Genomic DNA, 12666 nt, shown 5'->3' on the forward strand with positions numbered 1-12666 from the left:
TGATTTTTTGACATTATGAGTGTCATGAAATTATTGCAGAATGTTCAAAAATTTAAAATTCAAATTTTGAAATTATTGTATTTTAATTTGGATTTATTTCATAAATGTTATGATTTTAAGGAAAAAAATGAGCATAAAATTAAATGAAGTTGAATTATTGTCAAAAATTGAGTGATGACTAATTTTTTAATCCTAGGAGTGTTAGGATAATGAACTTAAGCTTATATGTGATTTAAGTGTTAATTTGTGATTTTAAGAACTTATTATCACGCATTTCCATAAAACCGGGTTATGTAATTGATATAAGTTAAATAGGGTGATTTGACATATAATTTGGCATGATAGATACATATTATAATGCTGAATTTTTCAATTGTTGAATGTCTTTTATTTATTTAATTTTGAATCATGTAATTTATATAATTTTATCGATATTGCCCGTAATGAAAGGGAATATTGATTCGGTTGTAATTTAATATGATCTCGTATCACTTTTATTTTTACTAGTTTTTCCATATTACAAATGTATAATAGGAATAGCTTTTTATTTTTATTATTATTTGTAATTATGGAGCTTCTTCAAGACGGTGCCATTCAGGAAGGCGTTCTGACAAAGACGGTGTTTTTGGGAGGCGTGCCACTTGAAGATTCAAGGTACCAAAGGAGTTGGTTTCCGAATATGTAGTAGATTATGTGATTTTCTATTTTAGGAAGGCCATACTATGAATTTATTATTGCTTTGCATTTATTTTAATATGTGGCATGCATTGCCAAATCACCATAACAACACATGCATATCATATCGAGTTATCGACCATGTCAATTATAATAATCATAGTTCACTGCTTTAGTTCACTTAAAACGTGATAGATAATAAATTGACAACCCCTATCACTAAATAATAATTGAGAATTAGCCTTACCAAATAGTAGAAACCATAAGTCCCAATTTCATGAGGAAGTAGGCTCGACTCACCGGGGTGCTAAACTTGTTATGTTGGGTAAGTGGGTAATAAGAAGTTATTACATCGAAATTTGGATTGAGCTCAACGGAAGTATTCGTGACCGTAGTCGCATGTGTTCCGGGCTAAAGATAAATATTAATGTAATTTTATCGACCAAGAGTTCTAAAAGTATAATCGATTAAGAGTTAATCCACCGAGTTATATTTATAAGGAATGAATAGGGTCACCGTGCCCGAATCGATATGAATTTGGATCACGGAATCATTTATGATAGTTGGGTAGAGGTCACTATATAAATGCTTAAAACTTGTTTAAAATGTTTACAATTATTATTAAAATGATAGATGTTTATTAATTCCTTCACTTCCTATTTTGTAGTCAAAACTGTTTTCACAATTGCAATGGCAACTCCAATTTCATCCGCGACCACTAGCTCCAACACTCTCACCAATGTTTCATGGCTCCGATCCTTCATGGATCGTTGTAAGATAGAAAAGAATGGGTCCAATTTCACCGATTGGGACGTGCAACTTCGCTTGGCCGCGGAGGGTGACGACAAGCTTCATTACCTTACCGAAGCCTCTCCCGCCGAACCTAATGCTAGGTCTACCACCGCCGCTAGGCAAGCCTATGAGGTTTACCAAAAGGAGTCAGTGGGAGTTTAGCACACATGTCTTGTTGTTAAAATATTGCTTTGCGAAAGTAATGGTATTTTCCTAAATCGACTTTGTTACATACGAGCCATAGCATTAGTTTCCAAGATTGTTACTCAAAGAGTAGATTTACTTTAAGGCGAGGGTCTCCTTAAAGTGAATAAAACTTTAGAGTAAATATGAGCATAGATCGACATGAAGATGTTGATCAAAATAAATTATTTTAGGAATTGCCACATTTCATTTGATGATAAATGGCAAGTGATAATTAAAATTCGCTTTTCTAAAATGGGAATTTAGAAAAGGAATGTGTTTGGAACACAGAACCTTAGATAAAGATCTAAGAATCCTAACATATTATGCGTAGCTTTCTTAAGTGATCCCAGAATGGTCTTAAGCAAGCATTAAAGGATTATACTTTTCGTTCATGTGATAATTGAGAATGGGTTCATTCACATGATTGAACAATCATGATTATTCATGAAGTTAAGTGGGACCTAGAATAATGTACCAATGCTCTCTTCTGTGAAAGAGTGATTGGGAGACTAGCAAAAGGTGCGATATATTTAATATTTCTGAATCTATGTGAGAGAATATCGGCATAGAGTTAAGTGTCTTATAATGATAAGATCTTTTAAATCTTTTTAAAATCAACAATATTGAATAGGTTATTCATGGTGATGAAAGTGGAATTACTATGATGGAGTCATAGTCGTTCACTGAACCTATTGAGTTGTTGATTACATGAAATCATTGGCTAATGTTTCCGCCATTAGAATGATCATGTATGCCAACAGACGCACACGCCATGATGAAGTATATGCTAGGAGCATAATAAGTCAATAACAGATTAGATCATAAGATGGTCTTGTGAAAGCCTTAAAGAACAATTGAGGATTTATTCAATTGTTTGGATAATAAACTAAGTTATGTGTTGAAAGGTTGCACAAACTTTAGTTTCCAAACTGAAAAGGATTTGTAGAAATCCTAGGCAGTTTTATTGACTTAGGAGTAAGAGACTAGAAAAGTGTTTTAGTTTTCGTACATTGCAAATTCTACAAAAGGAATCTAAGTAAATTGTGATAAAATGGTCAACATAGGGTATAATAGTTTATCCCTCTATAAATGATTTTATCACAAGTTATGTGATAATAGTGGGAGCATCTTTCAAGTTAAAGAGCTCAAGTCCAGTTAAATGACTAGACATGAACTTAGATAAATTCATGTTATTAGAGATGACATTGAATAGAAGGAAATGGCAATAATAAAGTTGGAATACATGGATATCTGGTATATCCACTTGCCAAGCTTTTATTGCAATTCAATTAGTGTTAAAGACACATTATAGGTTATAAGATATGAAGTAGTAATAGTGTATTGACTATTCATATATGATAATCGCATTTATCATTTGAGTTTCTTTAAACTCACCCTTTACTTTGTTATATCCAAATGGGTTGTAGAGACAAATGGAACCCCATTAAAGTGAACCGGATTGACATAGTACTCGCCCCTAGTCACTTAGAAGAGGTGATGTCTCGAAGTGACTAGAGTGTGATGCAATTGATGGCAAGTTCAAGTGTCATAGAGTCATATGGGATGACTAGTTGATCACATAGGCAGACTGTATGGGACACTCTGTCGGGCAGTGACCGCTTATAGAGTTCTGGTAATTCATAAATCCTGGTCGTGACAAGAGCTGCAATAGTATTCTTATGAGCCAATTCTTTTGACCAAAGACTATTCGACCAAGTAGGAACAATTTATGCTCTACGACTGTCGTAAGTGAGGTCAAATGGGTATATTTTGGGCTATGATGAACTGTGGCAAAACGAAGGGAATAGTGCGATAGGAATTGTCCACCCCCTTGTCAGGGTTGTTTAAAATCTCAAGGCGACTCGAGGAGTAGTGAACCGGAAATGCGTGGCCACGCTCGGAAGTTATCTATGGTAGATAATTTCGGTCAGACAGTTACTCTCCAGATCAAGAAAACCACTCAAGATATGATCAAATGCAAGTACGGCCTGCGAGACACCTTGCATTGAGTGGGAGATTGTAATAGGACAAGAGAATTGGTGACGCACACTTGTCTCGGACAAGTGGGAGATTGTTGGAGTATGTGTCCTCAACAATAGTGTGATCACATGTTTAAATCTCATATTAAGAATACGTAAGGGATGATTCATTATATAGTCAACTGAACATCATTAATCGGTAATGATTGGCTAACTAGAGTTTGACATTACTGTCGTTTGACGGTGGTGGTCAGTTGATCCCTTAAGGTCAAACCTAAAGGACAATTCCCTTAATTGACAAATTGATTAATTGTATGATGATACAAGTTAATCAATTTCTTAAAATTGAACAACTCACTTGTGAGAGAGAATATTTTTTTTTTGGTGGAATGTTAGTAATTTTATTAAGCACAAAAGCTATTACAAGCTATCACCAGTTTGTTGTAACCAACTCAATTACAAACCAATTGAGTTGAGCCATACAAGGTTGGCACTAGTAAATAGATTACTACATTGCCTTACTCTAACTTTCAACAACTTAAATGAAGTGAGAGAGAATATTGATATCTTATTGTAATGAGATTAAATAAGATTTATTTTAGTAATAAAAATACTTTATTACTAAAATTGTTTATTGTTTGTGAAACACTTGAGATAAGAATGAATGATTGAATTGATTATAATTACAAGATGTTGTGAATTATTGTAATACTACGGTTTTATGAGTCTCTGGGTACTCTATCGAGTAGGCCTTACTCTGTCGAGTAAGGGTGTGTTGCGTTTTAAAATAGTTTCTGACCTGTTGGGTACTCGATCGAGTAATGTAGATACTCGATCGAGTAAGGGGGCACTCGATCGAGTACCTTAGCTACTCGATCGAGTAGCCGGTTTACGGGGAATGATTTGACGGGTTTTACTAATAACGCGAGTTTGATATAAAAGGTTTCCGTCATTTTATTTAATCACTTTTAACCTTTCTAAACCCTTCAAAAGAAAAAGGAGTTACGTAGTTCTCTCTCGTCGCGTTGTTGGCAAATCCCCAAGGCTAGGAGTGTCGGATCATCTTGTTCTTTGCATCATAGTGTCCCTTGCGTCAAGGGTAAGATCTACATACCAATTTTATACTGTTTCTTTGAGTTTGTTTAAAACCCTAATTGGGTAGATTTGGGGGTTTTGGGAGGGTTATGTTGATTAGGTGATAATTGTATGATTATGTGTATAGGAGAAGGGTTCGTAGAGGAAAGGTTTTGAGACAGCTGCTAGATCGTCTGATGTTTGTGTTGCATTCCAGGTAGGGTTTCCCTACTCAGTATTAGTCCCATAATGCATTGTTGGTGTTGTGTGATTGTTGATTGTTATCGTATTCGATTTGAGACAGTTGTTGATTGATTGTTGTTTGATGGTTGTGATTGTTTGTCTCTGGTTCTCGAGATGCGTTCTCGGCTGAGTGGAGTCACTTGCGGGAGTGGCTTTATGCCCTGGTTTTGCCCTCCGTGGAACCCGCCACGGGAGGGGATGTGCACATTAATGGGACAGGGTTATCGCTCGGTATGATGAGCGGGGCTTAGGTGGGAACGGCTGCGGTCCCCCATCGCGTGGCGGGTCCGGTGGACGATCGGTGACGGAGATTGGTTGGAGTGGGTGTGATTGTGTGTGTGTGTTGTTTGAGCTATGTTGTTTGTTGTGTTGTTGGATCATATAAATTGTGTGATTTATCGACCCCGTTTCAATGTTTTAAACACTTTGTGGTGATCCATTCGGGGTGGTGAGCGTTATTGAGCGGTATGAGACGATGCGTATGGGATAGCCGGGATGAGTCACCACGTTGCAGTTTAGAAGTCTTCCATTTGTGTCCGACGCTTGATAGTATTTTGAAAGTAGATAGTTTTGAGAACTTGTATTTCCTTTTATCAGTTTTGGTTTTGAACATGTAATCACTTAAACTATAATTACTTTTAAAGTACGTTTCTTTATTGTCTTATGATATTCATTGCCTCAGGCAACCGAGATGGTAGCATCCTTATAACTGAGTGGTCCTGGTAAGCCACTTGGAGTATGGGGGTGTTACAAATGGTATCAGAGCGACGATCCTGAAACCTGTAACCAATGAACCCAATAAACATAGGGAGTCAAATAAAATGAACCCGGGGTAAAAGTTGTAGGAGCTAATGCAAAGACTTGGGAGACGTCCTAAAGTCGCAAACTCGCCCTACAATTTTGAACCGGTCACTATGGGATATGAGTCGGGATCACTATGTGTTTACCTTGTGTATTGTGTACCTATGTAGTGATGTGTGGCATGAATCAGTGGATGTATGTATGTTGAGAATGGGGAATGTGTAGAAAAGATGGTGATGATGTGATTTCGTAAGTTATTGATTGAAAGCATGATAGTTGTTTTACGATATGGCATTATAGAAATACGGAAAGAAAATTTGTTTGATTTGAGTTATACATAGAGTTATGTATACATATATGTTGTTGGTAGTGTTGTACGAGTTTATATAGCTGAAAGTTTGAGTAAGAGCATGAATAATTGGTGGAAAATATGATAATTGTTGCATGATAATATGATATTTTTTTTATAACGCATGTTGTATGATGGAAGAGATTTTATAAGGTTGTTATGCTAGTAACATGTGAATATGATACTTGATGTCATATAATTGTGATTTTGTTTACGTAAAGTTATATAATAAAAACATGTGGGTAATATGTGATTGGTAAGTTGAATGATATATGTGCATCGAGTTATTTGTTGCTTGGCTTTTGAAGTTAGTAACATGTGGTTAGGGATACTGGTTTTATGAGCATCGAGTTGTTTTTGTTTACCATGTTGTCGTTTAAGTTGTTGGGAAGTAAAATCAAGTAGTTGTGTTTTCGATTATAGGGTGGTTGTCTTTAAATTGTTATAACTTGAGATTCATAAATTATTTTAATGTGATTCCAATTGGAGGTGATAGCTTGTCCTTTTACGATTCTAACGATAGGTTGGAACGCCCAAAACAACCAATAAATGAGTGAGTTATGACTGTTTTACGAAAACTGGACAGTGCTGAGAAATGCGTAGGTACTCGATTGAGTAGCCTTGGTACTCGATCGAGTAGGGGGGTCTCGATCGAGTACGTCAGTTACTCGATCGAGTGGCCCTGGTAATTTGTTTTACGTGCTTCTGATCTTCACCTACTCGATCGAGTGGCCTGTACTCGATCTAGTGACCCCTGTTTTGGGTCATATGCTTATCTTTTGAATTCGTTGCATATTATGTTTAATTCAAAGATGTTATTTTACCTCTTTATGCATTGTTTTACATGTATGTTGGTCTTGATACGTAAGTTACCCAATATTATGGTGAAGTGAGTGGCACCTGTGGTGAGTAGGAGTTCGGTGGGAGGACATGAGTTATATATATGTGTTGTGATAGATAGTGGAAAAAGAAAAGACAGATTGGTATGGTTTATTGAGACATAGAGCATGTTTTGTGAGATGAGATGAGCGATATGTTTGTATGTTGAGTAATGCAAGAGTAATTGAAGGTGGGCAAGGGATGATGTGAGTTATGGAACGTGAGAATGAAAAGATTGAAATGAGGGACGCAAATGGTGGCAGCTTGAGATGTGTAACGAATCATGGAGGGAGATGGTTAGGAGTCGTGTGGGTTAATAAAATACATAGTGAAAGTTCGTTTTAAAGGGGTTGAGAAGAGTAGTATATAGTGAACTTTGTGGAGACATGTCGCGAGGTGGATTTGTAGACAGTGAGTGAGTTTGGGAGATTTGGTTTATTAAGAGATGAAACTACTGTGTGATTTCCTTGGGCAATTAGCTGTATGATAGGAGGGAGATGCAATTGTTGAACAGTAAACGTTGATTCTATGGATGGATTAGTGGCAAAGGTGATTGATGACATAATAAGAGAATATTTGTGGTAAGAAAGAGTGAGATGATATCGATATGAAATAATTAGATGTGAGTTTTGGAGCAAAGTGAGAAAGTAAATAGAAACACTAAAGAGTTAGGTAGAAGTGATAAGGAGTTGAATGGTTAATTGATTTTGTAGAGTGTAAAAGGAAAGAATGAGGGGAATAAAACTAAGAAAATGCTGACCGGAGTTATGTGATATAGAGGTAAGGAGTTGTCAAGATGGGTGCTACCAACCATGAGGATGTTAGTTAATGGTTATAGAGGAGTTTCGGGACAACATGATTAGTCTTGAGTTTTGAGGAATTCAGGAAAGTAAGAAGTTGGTAGAATATCTGCATGATATGAGATTTTGGTGGAGATTTAGATGATGATACAGTTAAGAATGGTATTGGGAAGAATGTTGAAGTAATTTTTTTGATGGATTTGATGTTCATTATTTGGGATGTTAACCAAAGATAGGAAAGAAATCGTGATATTTAGAGATGAGTGTAAGAGGTTTGATGCTCGGACAGCGGTAGTGTTATGGTTTGTGACTAGTGGTTAAGGGTACTGGTATATTAGAAAGGTAACAATTCTGAAGCGGTTGATTTTGCACAGACCAGGTTGATATGTATGGTTGTGAGAAAGTCTAAGATGTGGTTATATGAGGCAGTTGTTAGTAGTTGAGTATTAATAGTATGGTTACATTTGGCAGGGGGTGATGGATATGCGAATGGGAGAATATGTTATGAGGGGCATATGAGTTAAGCTCGGGCGACAGGTAACCTTTGTTGAGTGGTAACTTACGTGATCAGGATTGACTAGGTGGATGTGATTACGGGTATATGATGTGTATAAATGTTTGTGTGAGGTTCTGACCTCACGGGAAGTGGTACGGTGTGATAGTTATAAAGCTGTGATCCAATGTTTCGTAATATATGTTGGACACGGTAATTTAATTGAATGATATTCAAGAAGGTAATAATTTGATGGATCTGGCATGACTGGTTATACTTGTATGTATTCATGATATACGTTATTCCGTGATATGGTAAGAGGATGATATTCATGAGGTCATTATCTAGTTAATTCATAAAATATGTTGAGTTGTGATTTAGTAAAGTGGATTTCAGTAAGTTTTTCTTGTCTGAGAAGTTATTCTGAGTCAGTGTGTATGGGGATTGTATGTAGTTGTGATGTCTATCGATGTGGTTGTTGTGCCTCGGGTGGTGATCCGGGCACGGTACATAGTGTTGTGATGCGGGTATTTTCGCACTGTGGTATGGCTGTTGGTGGCGGTGTTGCGATGCCGTCACCGGTTGTGGTGGAGTAGGCGGGATGATTATGATACGAGTTTTCAAAAGTACATACCAGTCATACATAGATTGTTGTTTTGTTTGCTGTTGCCTCCTGTGAGTTTCAGTTTGTACAGATAGACAGATGTTTTGTTTATTCATGTTTCTTACCAGTTAAGTTTTGGTATGAGGGTAGAGTATGATATGAAAGAGAGTTGTATATGTTTTCGTTGTTGTGATGGTATAGTGAGATTCTGTTTATGGGACACAGCTGTGAGAAGTTGTTACAGTAATTTTGATCTTGTTTTAAGTTGAGGCATCAGTAGTTATAGTCATGATCTGATATATGCAGGTGGTTCATAATCCATTGTTGAGACAGTGAGTGTAGGGTGTTGAGTAATTAGTGTCGTGTTAAGTTATGTATGAGTCTGGCGGTAATGAAAGAAAGGAACTTGAGGATCTAGTGTGAGTGTACGTAACAAGTGTGGATCGTGAGTTATGCTTTTGGCGATAAGAGTTGTATGTAGTTTATATAGAGAGGTGTGTCATGTGGAGGTAATAGGGAACAAGTGAAGTTTTGGGTTAAGTTAAGGATTTTGTGGTATAGGTTAGGTGGTGTGACGAGTGAAGTGAAGTATGAGAGTTGTTTAAGTAAGAGAGCCTTGGATATATGCATGGCGAGTGTTTAGGTTCTAGGTGGTTATCTTTGACATGCGGTGGTGATGAGGATAATGAAAAGATATATCTAGGATTTAGTATTAGTGAGTTACGAGGACGTAACATTTATCTTAAGAGGAGTAGGATGCGATAAAAGAGATTTTGATGGTTGTACATATGGTAGTATATTTGGAAGTAGAGTGTTGGTGTAGCATAAGGTATGGATTTGTATATGTTGTGGTTGATAGTGTTAAAAGGTCATGGACGTGCTTGTAGTAGTTCGATGTTAGGAATGCGAGAATACTTCGATAGTGTTGTGATTGGATGATGAGGTTATGAGTGTGAGTAAACTTCGAGGACGAAGTTCCTTTTAAGGGTGGTAGAATGTAACATTCCGTTTGATGTTTATGTAGTTGGTTATGTATGGAGTTAGTGTCGGGAGAGTTTATGATGTAGTTGATACGACATCGTGAGCGAGGTGTGGAGGTAGGAATAGTTGGTAGAGTTGGTGTTAAGAGTTCATGGTTTCATGTTTTGTAAGTTGGGGTTTTGTTTTGAGTTCTTAGTAGCTTTGTTGCGTCTTGACCGAGTTAGTATGTTTGTTTTTATGTATGGGTTGAACTTCGGGGACGAAGTTCTTTTTAAGGAGGGAAGACTGTAATACTACGGTTTTATGAGTCTCTGGGTACTCTATCGAGTAGGCCTTACTCGTCGAAAAAGGGTGTGTTGCGTTTTAAAATAGTTTCGACTGTTGGGTACTCGATCGAGTAACGTAGATACTCGATCGAGTAAGGGGGCACTCGATCGAGTACCTTAGCTACTCGATCGAGTAGCGGTTTTCTGAGGGAATGATTTGACGGGTTTTGCTAATAACGCGACTTTGATATAAAAGGTTTCCGTCAGTTTATTTAATCACTTTTAACCTTTCTAAACCCTTCAAAAGAAAAAGGAGTTACGTAGTTCTCTCTCGTCGCGTTGTTGGCAAATCCACAAGGCTAGGAGTGTCGGATCATCTTGTTCTTTGCATCATAGTGTCCCTTGCGTCAAGGGTAAGATCTACATACCAATTTTATACTGTTTCTTTGAGTTTGTTTAAAACCCTAATTGGGTAGATTTGGGGGTTTTGGGAGGGTTATGTTGATTAGGTGATAATTGTATGATTATGTGTATAGGAGAAGGGTTCGTAGAGGAAAGGTTTTGAGACAGCTGCTAGATCGTCTGATGTTTGTGTTGCATTCCAGGTAGGGTTTCCCTACTCAGTATTAGTCCCATAATGCATGGTTGGTGTTGTGTGATTGTTGATTGTTATCGTATTCGATTTGAGACGGTTGTTGATTGATTGTTGTTTGATGGTTGTGATTGTTTGTCTCTTGTTCTAGAGATGCGTTCTCGGTTGAGTGGAGTCACTTGCGGGAGTGGCTTCACGCCCTAGTTTCGCCTTCCGTGGAACCCGCCACGGGAGGGGATGTGCACATTAATGGAACAGGGTTATCGCTCGGTATGATGAGCGGGGCTTAGGTGGGAATAGCTGCGGTCCCCCTCTGGCAGGGCTGGTCTAGTGGACAGTCGGTGACGGAGATTGGTTGGAGTGGGTGTGATTGTGTGTGTGATTGTTTGAGCTATGTTGTTTGTTGTGTTGTTGGATCATATAAATTGTGTGATTAGTACTGCCCCCATTTCAATGTTTTAAACACTGTGGTGATCCATTCGGGGGTGGTGAGCAGTTATTGAGCAGGTATGAGACGATGCGTATGGGATAGCAGGGATGAGTCACCACGTTGCAGTTTAGAAGTCTTCCGCTGTGTCTGACGCTTGATAGTATTTTGAAAGTACATAGTTTTGAGAACTTGTATTTCCTTTTATCAGTTTTGGTTTTGAACATGTAATCACTTAAACTATAATTACTTTTAAAGTACGTTTCTTTATTGTCTTATGATATTCATTGCCTCGGGCAACCAAGATGGTAGCATCCTTATAACTAAGTGGTCCTGGTAAGGCACTTGGAGTATGGGGGTGTTACAATTATAATTAAATGACCCATTTTATTTATGTGATCAAGTATCACTAGTCAATTTGTTGTATGTAATTTAATTAATTTATAAAATGATATTTATGTGATAAATATGCATTAAATTAATTAATAACATGTAACATACTACATGTGACATATTGTGTGACAAATGACAAATTGACAAAATAAAATGGTAGTCCATTTTAGGTGATATGGACCGAATGGAGGGAGTAGTAGTGGTGTGAGGATGATATTATTTTATGAGTTAAAATGCACATCTTCATAGCTATTTGCTTACTAGCCTTACACCTACTACAAATTGTCTTACACATCTATGTCTTGTGAAGACAAAAAGCAAAAGGCAAGATGCTCCTCTTGGCCTCTTCCTACCCGGCTCCATGCTCCTCCATATGAGCAATTTGGTTCTCATTTTTATTCATTCACATCTACATGCAAAAGCTTTGCTCCTTATTCTCTCTAGTTTTCTGTAAACAAATTTTTAGAAATATAAATAATTGTTCATCAATTCTAATATCAAAATAAGGTTACTAGTGTAGTAATAATAACAATATTAGAATACATTTTAAGGAACAATAATACACTAATCTAGTTAATTAGTTTATTATTTTTAAGGGATAAGTCTTGGGTGCAATCAAAGGAGAATCTATACATTGAGATTTTTGGAGGATCATCCAACATTTTAAGCTCAAGAACAAATAAGGAAGATGATCTTATTTGTGCCCATAATTTCGAACCCATATACAATGTAAGGGGCATTGTTTTTCTTATAAATCTCTTATTTTTTTATGCATGCACTAGATCTAAAGAACAAATAATTAAGAAGTTAGTTAGTTCACTATTAGAGGAGTCTAATAATAGGTATATGAACCTAACAAGTGGTATCAGAGCATAGGATGTTGCATGCACAATCGGTTATTGTTTTTCCGAGTTAAAATGTTAACATATAAAACTAAAAATTTATGATTTATAAGAGTAAGTCACGAAATAATGATGCATGTTATATATTCTGGTCCTAAAATGGTTTTAGATCATTTTTATGATTTATGGAAATTGTTTGCTCATTTTAATGATTTTTATTGATTTTATTACATTTTTATGAGTAAAATGAACTTTTATTCACTAAAATAAGTTAACCTTCACTACTGGTC

The sequence above is a fragment of the Silene latifolia genome, chromosome Y (genome assembly GCF_048544455.1).
Source record: "Silene latifolia isolate original U9 population chromosome Y, ASM4854445v1, whole genome shotgun sequence".
NCBI classification, from domain to species: Eukaryota; Viridiplantae; Streptophyta; class Magnoliopsida; order Caryophyllales; family Caryophyllaceae; genus Silene; species Silene latifolia.